At 38.7% G+C, this 11,704-nt stretch overlaps 2 long non-coding RNA genes across 2 annotated transcripts; both read right to left on the reverse strand.

The window, feature by feature from the left end:
• Positions 1–7,472: 7,472 nt before the first annotated feature.
• LOC135561328 (uncharacterized) lies at positions 7,473–7,920 on the reverse strand. Its single transcript, XR_010459375.1, has 2 exons — positions 7,689–7,920; positions 7,473–7,532 (listed from the first exon to the last, which is right to left on the reverse strand). It is a non-coding gene; the product is annotated as an uncharacterized LOC135561328 (long non-coding RNA).
• Positions 7,921–10,449: 2,529 nt separating this feature from the next.
• LOC135561329 (uncharacterized) lies at positions 10,450–11,428 on the reverse strand. The gene is made up of 2 exons (XR_010459376.1): positions 10,933–11,428; positions 10,450–10,775 (listed from the first exon to the last, which is right to left on the reverse strand). It is a non-coding gene; the product is annotated as an uncharacterized LOC135561329 (long non-coding RNA).
• Between the last annotated feature and the right edge of the window lie 276 nt (positions 11,429–11,704).

Consider the following 11,704-nt stretch of genomic DNA (forward strand, 5'->3'; position numbering starts at 1 on the left):
AACCTTTTAATATGGACCCAAACAAGTTTTGCTTTAACATTGAATATGGAACAAGCATCGCTTATTACCATACAATATTGATAGAGGAAAATATGGTTGAAATGACTAATTATGTATACATTCCAATCAGAAACTGACTAGTCCAAATGCTATAATGTACGGTACATGTGAGTTATCCCTCTTGCTCCCTTTCCCAATTGTATATAATGTAGTCAGGAGTTAGTAACAATATAGGTCTGTTCCTTAGTTCATTCAGTTGTACAAATCTCCAGGTGGTGGGAACGGGCCATCTCCAAATGGTCGGGAATGTTGATTTATGCTGACTGGCCTTGACTTCGTGCTGATAACGTGGAGGCTTGAGAGTTAAGAGGGGCCCTCTGTTTGTGAAACGGAACGTTTGGAAAACGCTGACGTCATTTTTAGTTTATAACCTGTGGAAATGTGTGTAAGCATTCAGTACTCTCTGGAATTAAACGCTCTTTACCTGGCTTTTAAGACTGGTCTCGATCTACTTCATGCATAATTAATGAACTTACAATTCATTAATGAATTAGAAATGAGTGCTAATTGATTTTGGCAATTAAAGCATAAAGGGATTTAGAATTCCTCTATCAATTTGGTCCTTCGAAGAGCCGGATCTAAAATATCCCTCTCTGTGCCTGTAGGTAGTACGCTGGAAAATCGTGCACGGACGAGTTTTGACTCGTTTTACTAAAGACCTGACCTCTGAATTGAGGTTAAAATTGAAACAGGCCTGCGTATTATCACAGAGGACAGAGAGGGTGACTAGATTCAAACGAACAATGCTTATCCCAGTCGGCAGCAGGTAAAGTAGCCTTTATTCTCGAATTTGGGAGGGATTATTTAGGATATTTATTGATTAAAATGTTATGAAGGAGTTGAATTTGATCAATAATAGGTGCTTGAATATTCCGAACAAATAAAATGGGTTTCTACCGGGGGTATTAACCAGGATATCGATAAAATGGAAGCAGGCCCGAAATTGAGCTGAGGTAAGGTGCGCTACCAACAAATAAACTAGAGCTTAATACGGCCTGGTTTTGCAAGCCAAGGATTATTAAGGAGTGATATAGTACGCATTGGAGAATTAGGACGCTTGTTCCGTACAAATAGGATGGCCAATAATTCAATAAACATACCTAAATAAAGTTTTTACCTAATAGTCTATCTGTATATGGGAAACTGACTGTGGAAAGTAGCAGATAGATATGTTAAAACAGGTGAGGATAAATTAGGCTTGGTGGTAATTCTAGGCGAACAGAATAAATGAACCTGTACAATGCTGAAAGAAATTAATATCAAATGATACGTGATTAGTCTAGAGTAGTGAGATTTGAGACATTACGTTGAAAGTCCCAAAAGGAATATCCTACGGGTGAAATTTGAATGTCCGATCAAAAGTCTTCTATAGACGTGGTTCACAGGAGAGGTCAACTTAGTCTAGAGAAGTGAGATTTGAGACATTTAACGTTGTCCCAGAAGGAATATCCTATGGGGGAAATGATGTCCGATCAAAAGTCTTCTATGGACGCGGTTCACAGGATGGAAATACATACTGATTATTTTTAAAGGGACAGACACGTAGTCAGACAGAATAGTAACTAGAAGTAACTAAGTAACGGTAAATTACAAATTTATAGAACTGCACGCACATAGAATTTAAAATTATATAGAAAGGCATAGATAAGTGTTTAAAGACCATAGCTACTAGTAACGGTAAGGATTAAGAATGGGGAGAAATGCCTCGAAAGAAGCCCCAGAACTGACGGGAGATCGAGCGATGTATGTATGGGGGGGGTCTTTCCCGGTTTTTAGTAGTCAGTGTTCTTGATAGTGAAAAGTGATCGTGTGGGTGAGTTAAATGTCAGATTGAACAATGTATCCAGCGGAAAGACGGAACAAGTGACCCCATAGATATATAGATCTTGTAGATTATGGGGAACAACTGAGTTGCTTTTCCGTTGGTCATTTTCAATCAACTCTACAGATTAAGCTATATTTGGGGCGATATTTTAGTTCAAAGTCCTATAGGAATAGGGATTACTGTATATTACTGTAGTGATCGCTATATACGGGTGAAAACTAATATCAGATTGAACGACGAGTGGACGGAGACTCTTGAGACTCGGTCTATTTGTCTTCGGTCAACCCTACAAGTAGGCTGATTTGGAGCGACAATCTTAATAAAAGTCCTAAAGGAACAGTAATGTATTGTATACGGGTGAGACTTAATGTCAGACTTTAGTAGATGAGGATTCCAATAAAAGAGATATGGGCGTTTAAATTTGGGCTATTTTCTGTTGTCTAGATGTCGGAGTAACAAATACAGATAACTGTGAAAATGGGTATATTTGCGGAGAGTCTCAGTCAAATTCCATTGTGCTGGTGAGTGGTGAGCGCGGCAGTTTCACCAACGGTAATCCATGGTTCGGTCCCCGTTTAACTAAAATTGATTTTAGATCGTAATCGACCTACTTGCATGTTTTGCCTGAAAAATACGGTCGCCAGTGTTTGCAAAAGATATAACTGAACGGATATTATGTGTTCCAGATAGAATTGATAAAAGAAGTCATTAAAAATAACGGCGAAACAATTTCGATGTAAAACGCTATTTCGCCCAAAATGATCTGGTGGAATAATGTATTGAGATAGGAGTCGTAATTAAATAGATGTATCATAGAAGAGAGAGAGTTACCTAAAGTTAAATGGGGGGAACTCAATCTGAATAGGGAATATATATTTTACAAAGGCGGGCAGATTTGTGTCTATAGCCAAGCAACGGAATTGCTAGACACTCAATGGGGCTATATAGTGCAACGCTTTGGACTATAAATTAGGTAAGAATAGTTGAATCGTAAGAAGTTGTGATTGTTTTTCTGATTATTGATTTTTGGTGAAAGGTAACACCAGTGAATTTGAACAAAAAGTAACGTATTCTAAAAATGATCTGATTTCCGTTCTCGTTGCGGGGAACAAATGAAAAAAAAAAAAAAAATAAATAAAATATTTTGGGACGACAATTCGAGGAGAGAAAAATAAGTTACATGATACATCAAGAGATTTAAAACGAACGACGTGAAGGGATCATAAGAATTATTGGGTGTCATTGTAGGAGTAAATGTTTGGGTTAAGGTGATTTCCCTGTTCCCAGAGACAAGGCATTTTTAAGGCGAGCACTCACTAATGCTGGTCTGAGTTGTAATTAGACAAGTGAATAACGTATTGGGAATAGAGTTGTAATTAAAATACTAAGTCAAAGACAAGACAGGTATTTAGAGCAAAATGGATTCTAAATGATAACAAAGAGACAATTATGGTTTATGCCCATCGAAAAGCTTTTATAAAATTGGCGAATTTAGAGATGTTGGTTGGGGTGGTAAATTATAATTCAGGATTAGAACAGATGTGATAAATTAGGTTTGGTTAATCGAACAAGAATTATTTACAATCCATTTGAAGTCGCTACGAATTGGCAGGTTGAGCGCTTGATGATGACGTCACTAGCGAGACACTTTTGTCACCAGAGACTGGGAATAACGGCGCAAACTGTATGGCTGTTAGTGTGTGTATCGAGGCTTCGAGTAACCTTTCAGAAGTTGAGATAAAAGTGTTTTGTTTATTTGTTTATTGGTTATAGTCAATTTTAGGGTTTGATTTAACTTAGTTGAACAGTGTGTTCTGGCGGGTTTAGGTAGAACTCTTTGTTCCGGAACGGATGAGAGTTAACCAAAAAAAGTAAATTAAAGGAGCCATGAGAGAAATGTGAATGCATATTTATTAAATATCGGGGATTAAATTACGGATTCCTTACACTGTGAAATGTACGACATTTGCGGCAGAGAGAAAAAGTAATGCATTGGATAATAATGTTATCGGGTGAATTGTATCTAAAGGTAGCATGGTCATTTAAATAAACATATCCGTAGACGATGTTTAAAACGTATGATTATTGATTTGAGTCAAAGGGGAATTATCATTAGGTTTTAGTTATAGTTCACTTATTGAGTTTCTGATTCGAGGTAGCATTAGTGAATGATAGTTAGGGATGTGGTGGCTCACTTTTAGAGGCCTCCTGGGATTATAATTTTGGGGGAGAGTGCAGCTTTAAACGACCAAATTGAAAAAGGTCTGCAAATTATATATATATAAAACAACTGTTAGAACGATTTATTTTAGTGCAAGGAGATTTTAAAGAGGCACGCTCACATATGGAACCTTATGAGATGTTTTTTTATGGGTTTGAATCATACAGGTGACTATTTCTATTGTAAGGATAAAGGGATCTTTATGTCTAATATGGTATGGCCTTTTGACCTTATCATGACTGTCTTCTGAGGTCTGATCAGCCTCAGGGGAGAGTCATTTGTATAATGAATGGTGTCATATTGAGTTACTAGTTTTAAGGTAAATTCATTAGCAATGAAGCAGTTTTGGTTGAGGGTTTAGAATTACTGTTTGAACCGCAAATGAGAAAGTGGTTCAGGATTCTGTCTTATAACATTAGCTGTGAAGTTTTTTTTTGAATGGGCTATTAGGGAGTTGGTATTGTAACAGAGAGAAAGTCATATTCATCATTGAGAATAAATAGGGGAAGATAACATATTTTGAGCCAACAGGACAGGGAAGGAATTGAGGTATTTTTGTTTGATTTTAACACCCGTGTACAGGAGTGTCAAAAGACGGGGGACATTACCTGTGTAATGGGGGAGGGTGTCCGTATGGGGATTACATGATAACCAACTTGGGACAGTTCTGGGACTGGAGAAGAGGATATCCTTATGGCATAGGGAATCCCACAAAGGTGGATAGGTTTCCCATGATATGGGGGAAACCTGGGAGTACTGTTGAACTTTGTAAAGGTGATGAAATCCTACTAACCATCAAAACTATTAAGCTCTCTGATGCAGGCACTTACACCCCCGGACTACAAAGGACCGGGACAGACACGGTGGGTGTGTTTTCTATTAAGGTACTGCCAAAAACAGAGGTCTCAGACGAGCCAGGGGGCCAGACACACTCCTCTACCACCCCTGGACCGAACCTGCCACCACTGTGTTAAAAATCCCATTCAGGTAATTAATGTTAGACTATTCAGCTATTGATCAATTAGGCACGGAGACTGGTTTTGATGGTAGGGACAAATTGTGGCTGTCTTATACAGAATAGACTTGCTTAGGGGATGCTTCTTGCTAGTCAGGGGGGAGTCTGCAAGATGTTCGGTGAACAATGTTGTACGTATATCCCTAATAACACCAGTCCAGATGGTAGTATATCTAAGGGCCTTAAATGGGCTTGATGCACTATCTGCTGAGATGAGGACCATGGCGGGGGTAGAGGAGTCTGACTGTCCACCTGGTTGGGAGACTGGTTTGGTAAGTATACTGGTATGGTGGTTACTGGATTTCTGACCCTAATTCTTGTATTATGTGTTATTGATGTGATGTGCTGCTTGCATCATACCGTGTTTTAAGAAGTCTGTTACAGATGTGGTGAAGGCTTCAGGCATGATGCCTTTGCTTGATGCTCCAGTTGGAGAGGCTGAGGTGAAGCATGCTTTGAGGGGAGGATAAGACTGACTGAGGATGACCCATGTATGTTTGTTCTCCCTGTCGTGAAGGGTGGCATGGTGCCCACCTGGTGCTGGATAAGAATAGCTGAGAGGACCAGATGGGTTATAAGAATGCTTTGTTCTGCTTTACTCTGTTTTACAGGACCAAAGTTTTATTCCACACTTTGCAACACATTAAATCCATGTTATTGTCAGATAGAATACTGAGGGTCCCCAAGGAGAGGGCTTGTTAGTGTAGGAAGGATTTTTAATATGGTTAGCATTTATTAGATTATAAGTTTTTAAATAGTATTATATTTAACAGGAATATAGGACATCTATGAGGAGTTAGGATTATTGTTAGGATTAAGATAGATTGATTAAGGAATTTGGAGAAAAGCCGCTCATAGACATGTTTTTTTTTTTTCTAAAAGAGGGTCCATGGGTTTGGATGGAGCCAAACAGTGAGACATGTAGTTCAAATTTGGAAAACATGAGAAACATAGCTTTAGGCAGACAGAGGAGCCCTCCCCCGCACTGCAGAGACCTTGAAGGTTGGAGTGCAGAGAAGTTTTAGAAGGGGGGCCAGGACGAGCAAAGATAACATAGTGGGTAGATAAGTTACTGAGTGGAGACAAAAGTGAGAATTGGACATGTGGAAAATGAAAGGGACACTCCTAAATGGAATTTCAGACATAAGGATAATTCACTAAATCTTATCTAAGTCATTGTCTAAGAATAAGGCAAGGTTGTTACCTGGGCAAAGCCAGGTAACAAAAGGGGGATGGGTAAATAGTGTTCTAGAATAGGATGTGACCTACGGGATAATTAACTAACAATAAAAAAATGTGTTAATTGGTTTGACGAATAAGAAACTGTTTTATTAACCAAACCTGTATGTCCAAGAGTTTATGCACTACAGGTGAACTACAGGTGAAGACACTCAATCCAGTCCCGTGGGCCACCCGGATTCATATCGCACCGCGGGGGGGTAAGATACCTAGGTCACTGTCGAACAAATAAACAGTGTTCGGGAGGAGAACTGGAATTAACAGAATTCCGGGGGCCATCTCTCGAATGAAGTAACCCTCCCTGTCAGAGAGCAATAGGATACGGCGCCTGTCAAATTTGATTGATTGCTGACCTTATGACCTGTACAGAATATGTGCCCCCGCCCCGCCCCCCCTGTTCGTGTGGTCATGTGTTAGAGGGTGTTTGAACTTTTGGGGCCCATGCCCCCCCCCTCCACCCCCCAGTTTTACCTCCCTTATGGTTGTTATCTATGAAGCAGGAATGTCTGGGGCTATTGTCCATTTCAGGCTTTAAACAACAATTAAACAGCCATCTAAATAATGTTTCTCAGCCTAGTTTCCTATTGAGTTCTCTTTATATGTACAGGCACAGAGCTTCCAGATGGCTCCAGCCTAAGGATTTTCAGTGCATGTACACACGGGGAGATTAGAACCCCAAAGAAAAGATCCTAAAGGTACTTTCAGATTCAGGTTTATCATGACAGCCGCTTTATGAAAGGCCTTTACTTATGGCTAAACAGCTTCTACACAGCTTATTAATTAATGCTGTGGGATGAAATTATGTGTTTCTAGGAGGGCTTAAACAAATATACAGTGAAACAAACATGGCCACTTTACACATTTTTATTGACTTTTAAAAGACCACAGTAACATGACAAAATTTGTGCAAAGGCAACGAAATCTGCTAGGGGATATTAAATGTACAACAGTAGTATTCTGTAACAAGCAATACGTGTTAAACATAAGGGACATGCAATCATGACAGGCTCTTTATGAAAGGCCTTTAACTATGGCTAAACAGTTTTCCACACATCTTATTCATTAATGATGTGGGCATAGCTCCTTCAGTAACCACGAGCACAACCGTTCAATGATTTTAACGGGCGGCTTTATTCAGTAGTTTCAGTGAGAATTATCCCCTTCAGTGAGAACTATAAAGTAAATTAAAATACAGTTAAGCACACTCTTACAACATTATCTTAGGAGTGACTTATTAGCTTGGTATAACTCTGAAGTGCTTACATACATAACAGGTTAACCGGCGTTATAAGGGTTCAGATTAAACACATGAATAAAGGAAAAAATACCTCATTGGCTGCTTATTACAGAAGGGAGGAAATCAAACTTCACACTTATTATTCCTGGCATGAATTCACACTTCATCCTAACATACACTCTTCAACCTTTATGAACTACACCCGATGACATGAAAACTTAGCTAACGCAGCGCAGGATTGCCTTCCCTACAAAAGTGTGTTGCTACAATAAGGATCCCCAGTTACAACAGTATTAGCTACGTAGTTCCGCTTGTATTATCATTTTCCCACAGCGGACACATATTTTGGAATTATAACATGTGTTAAAATGTAGGTACTAAATATTTTGAATTAAATCACTGGTTTTAAAAATGTATCGCACGCTTTAACGATAGGGGAAGAGGTCATTTCATATTTCGTTTTAGGGGGGGTTATTAACTTTATGGAAAACAATATTCACACAAACAACACCGCTTAGAGCAGCTTGGAGATTATTAGCCATGTAAGCGGGGAGCAAAAGAGCTGATTTAACCAACTCTGTACAAACCCCGACTGTAACCATTATAAAACTAAAACAAACAAAAAAAAATGTCTCGAAACACACACATAGTTAGGGACAGAACGTGGAGCATATACTTTAACACTGTTACCACAGCTTTAGCGCAAACACCACAGCCCCGAATATTTAGGACAGATTAAAAAAGAGATGTGAATAAGGAAATCCCTCCTAATAGATATTTCTGAAGGCTACTGGACATAGGTGATTGGGAAGCGACTGTTAGACGTAGATTCTCAGAAGCAATTTATAGTCTTTCCTACAATGGTATGTTATAAAGTTTGTAATAATGTACAACTGTAGGTCTCCAATGTTTTTACATAAAAACACTAAGGATGCATGTTTAAATAGTAGTACAATTTGGTAATTAATTCGAACATGTCTTTAAAAAGTTAGTACTATATATTTTGGGTCTTAAATCAATGGTTTTAAAACAGTATCTCACCCTTTAACGAAGGGAAAATGTCCTTTCAAGCCATCAACCACGTCTGTCACGAAGAAAACAATACAGAAAATCCGGGTGCGTGCGTGCGTGAGTGTGCGGTACAACTGTAGACCTCCAATGTTTTTACATAAAATACTAATGATTCTTGTTTAAATAGTAGTACAATTTGGTCATTAATTCTAACACGTCTTTAAAACGTATGTACTAAATATTTTGGAATTAAATCACTGGTTTAAAAAATGTATCTCACCCTTTAACGATAGGAAAATGTCCTTTCACGACATCACCCCGGTCTGTCACGAAGAAAAAAGACACGGAAAATCAGGGTGCGTGCATGAGTGTGCGTGTGACGGAGCAGCAGGAGTGTGTGTGTGTGTGTTTGTTTCAAAAACAAAGGGTGGGGGTGTGTGTTCAACAGGGGCCCAAGCATGTAGCCCCATTCTATCTGTAGAGAATCGTTTGAAACCAAGGTGTGCACTATCATGCATAAGGCATGTCGAGATATCAGCCGACCACCCGGGGTTAAACATAGATACCTCTAATCTGCGGCCGGTGACCCCCCCAACCCGGTTGCAGACAGAATGTCACGACATCCCCTCCTGTTGTTTGAATTCATAGCCTTTGTTCTCTAAACCAAATATCCTGTATCGGAGGAACCGATGAAACAGACAGTATTAGGTCTTTTTGTATGAAAGGTCTACGAACGTTGGAACATCTACAACTATTGAAGATGCAAAAAAGGGGTTTTCAGAAAAACATTTGGTTTGCAGATATGTATTATTATAAAAATAATATAACATTATTATCATAATCTAAAACACTTTAAAGGAGCTCTAATTCAAACATGCAAGGATATATATATATATATATATATATATATTATATATATATATATATATATATGATACGATTACCCACTTTAAAACTGTTGCTGCAAAATCACTTCTCAATAGGTGTACATTTCAAGCTTTCAACAACAATAAACCAACCAGCTCAATAATGTTTCTCAGACTTACACACTGTTGAGTTTTCCTAGTTAGTAAAGAAACAACCACTAAGTCAAAACTACACGAATTGCCATTATTTTAGTTAACAGCCACCCATGGTTGACTTTGGTACTTTTTCTTTGTACTTGCACCAAGCCTCCAAGGGGTGTCAAAATTGATTGATTGCTGACCTTATGACCTGATGACATGTACAGAATATGTGCCCCCCTGTTCGTGTGGTCATGTGTTAGAGGGTGTTTGAACTTTTGGGGCCCATGCCCCCTCCACCCCCAGTTTTATCTCCCTTATGGTTGTTATCTATGAAGCAGGAATGTCTGGGGCTATAGATAGCGCTGTGGCCTCAGCATTATAAATGTCCAGAGCAAGCCATTTTTTAAAGACCTGAATATGTGTGTGTGTGGGTGTGTGTGAGAAACAAGGAATGTGTGTTGTTGTGTGTGTGTGTTAGAAACAAGGTCCCTTGGGCATTGTGTCCATTTCAGGCTTTAAACAACAATTAAACAGCCATCTAAATAATGTTTCTCAGCCTAGTTTCCTATTGAGTTCTCTTTATATGTACAGGCACAGAGCTTCCAGATGGCTCCAGCCTAAGGATTTTCAGTGCATGTACACACGGGGAGATTAGAACCCCAAAGAAAAGATCCTAAAGGTACTTTCAGATTCAGGTTTATCATGACAGCCGCTTTATGAAAGGCCTTTACTTATGGCTAAACAGCTTCTACACAGCTTATTAATTAATGCTGTGGGATGAAATTATGTGTTTCTAGGAGGGCTTAAACAAATATACAGTGAAACAAACATGGCCACTTTACACACATTTTTATTGACTTTTAAAAAGACCACAATAACATGACAGAATTTGTGCAAAGGCAACGAAATCTGCTAGGGGATATTAAATGTACAACAGTAGTATTCTGTAACAAGCAATACGTGTTAAACATAAGGGACATGCAATCATGACAGCCTCTTTATGAAAGGCCTTTAACTATGGCTAAACAGTTTTCCACACATCTTATTCATTAATGATGTGGGCATAGCTCCCTTCAGTAACCACGAGCACAACCGTTCAATGATTTTAACGGGCGGCTTTATTCAGTAGTTTCAGTGAGAATTATCCCCTTCAGTGAGAACTATAAAGTAAATTAAAAATACAGTTAAGCACACTCTTACAACATTATCTTAGGAGTGACTTATTAGCTTGGTATAACTCTGAAGTGCTTACATACATAACAGTTTAACCGGCGTTATAAGGGTTCAGATTAAACACATGAATAAAGGAAAAAATACCTCATTGGCTGCTTATTACAGAAGGGAGGAAATCAAACTTCACACTTATTATTCCTGGCATGAATTCACACTTCATCCTAACATACACTCTTCAACCTTTATGAACTACACCCGATGACATGAAAATTTTGCTAACGCAGCGCAGGATTGCCTTCCCTACAAAAGTGTGTTGCTACAATAAGGATCCCCAGTTACAACAGTATTAGCTACGTAGTTCCGCTTGTATTATCATTTTCCCCGCACAGCGGACACATAATTTGGAATTATAACATGTGTTAAAATGTAGGTACTAAATATTTTGAATTAAATCACTGGTTTTAAAAATGTATCGCACGCTTTAACGATAGGGGAAGAGGTCATTTCATATTTCGTTTTAGGGGGGGTTATTAACTTTATGGAAAACAATATTCACACAAACAACACCGCTTAGAGCAGCTTGGAGATTATTAGCCATGTAAACGGGGAGCAAAAGAGCGGATTTAACAAACTCTGTACAAACCGGCGCTCCAGGGACAAGGTATGGGACCATTATACAGTTTTGTTATTAGTTATCAGCCTTTTTATTAGTTATAGATCTGTTGATAGCCTATGTTAAAACAAGGACAAATAATGTTTTTTCAGACTGCCCGGAGACTGGGGGATTTAATTGAGAGACAGTACAGAGACGATATGTTATTCTGGCATAGAACAATTCCACGCATGTTAAACAGCAACCCCATTAAAAAACGCAAATTCAGACGCTAAAATCATACATGTAACACCAACCATTACA

Source organism: Oncorhynchus nerka, linkage group LG17 (assembly GCF_034236695.1).
Source record: "Oncorhynchus nerka isolate Pitt River linkage group LG17, Oner_Uvic_2.0, whole genome shotgun sequence".
Classification (NCBI taxonomy): domain Eukaryota; kingdom Metazoa; phylum Chordata; class Actinopteri; order Salmoniformes; family Salmonidae; genus Oncorhynchus; species Oncorhynchus nerka.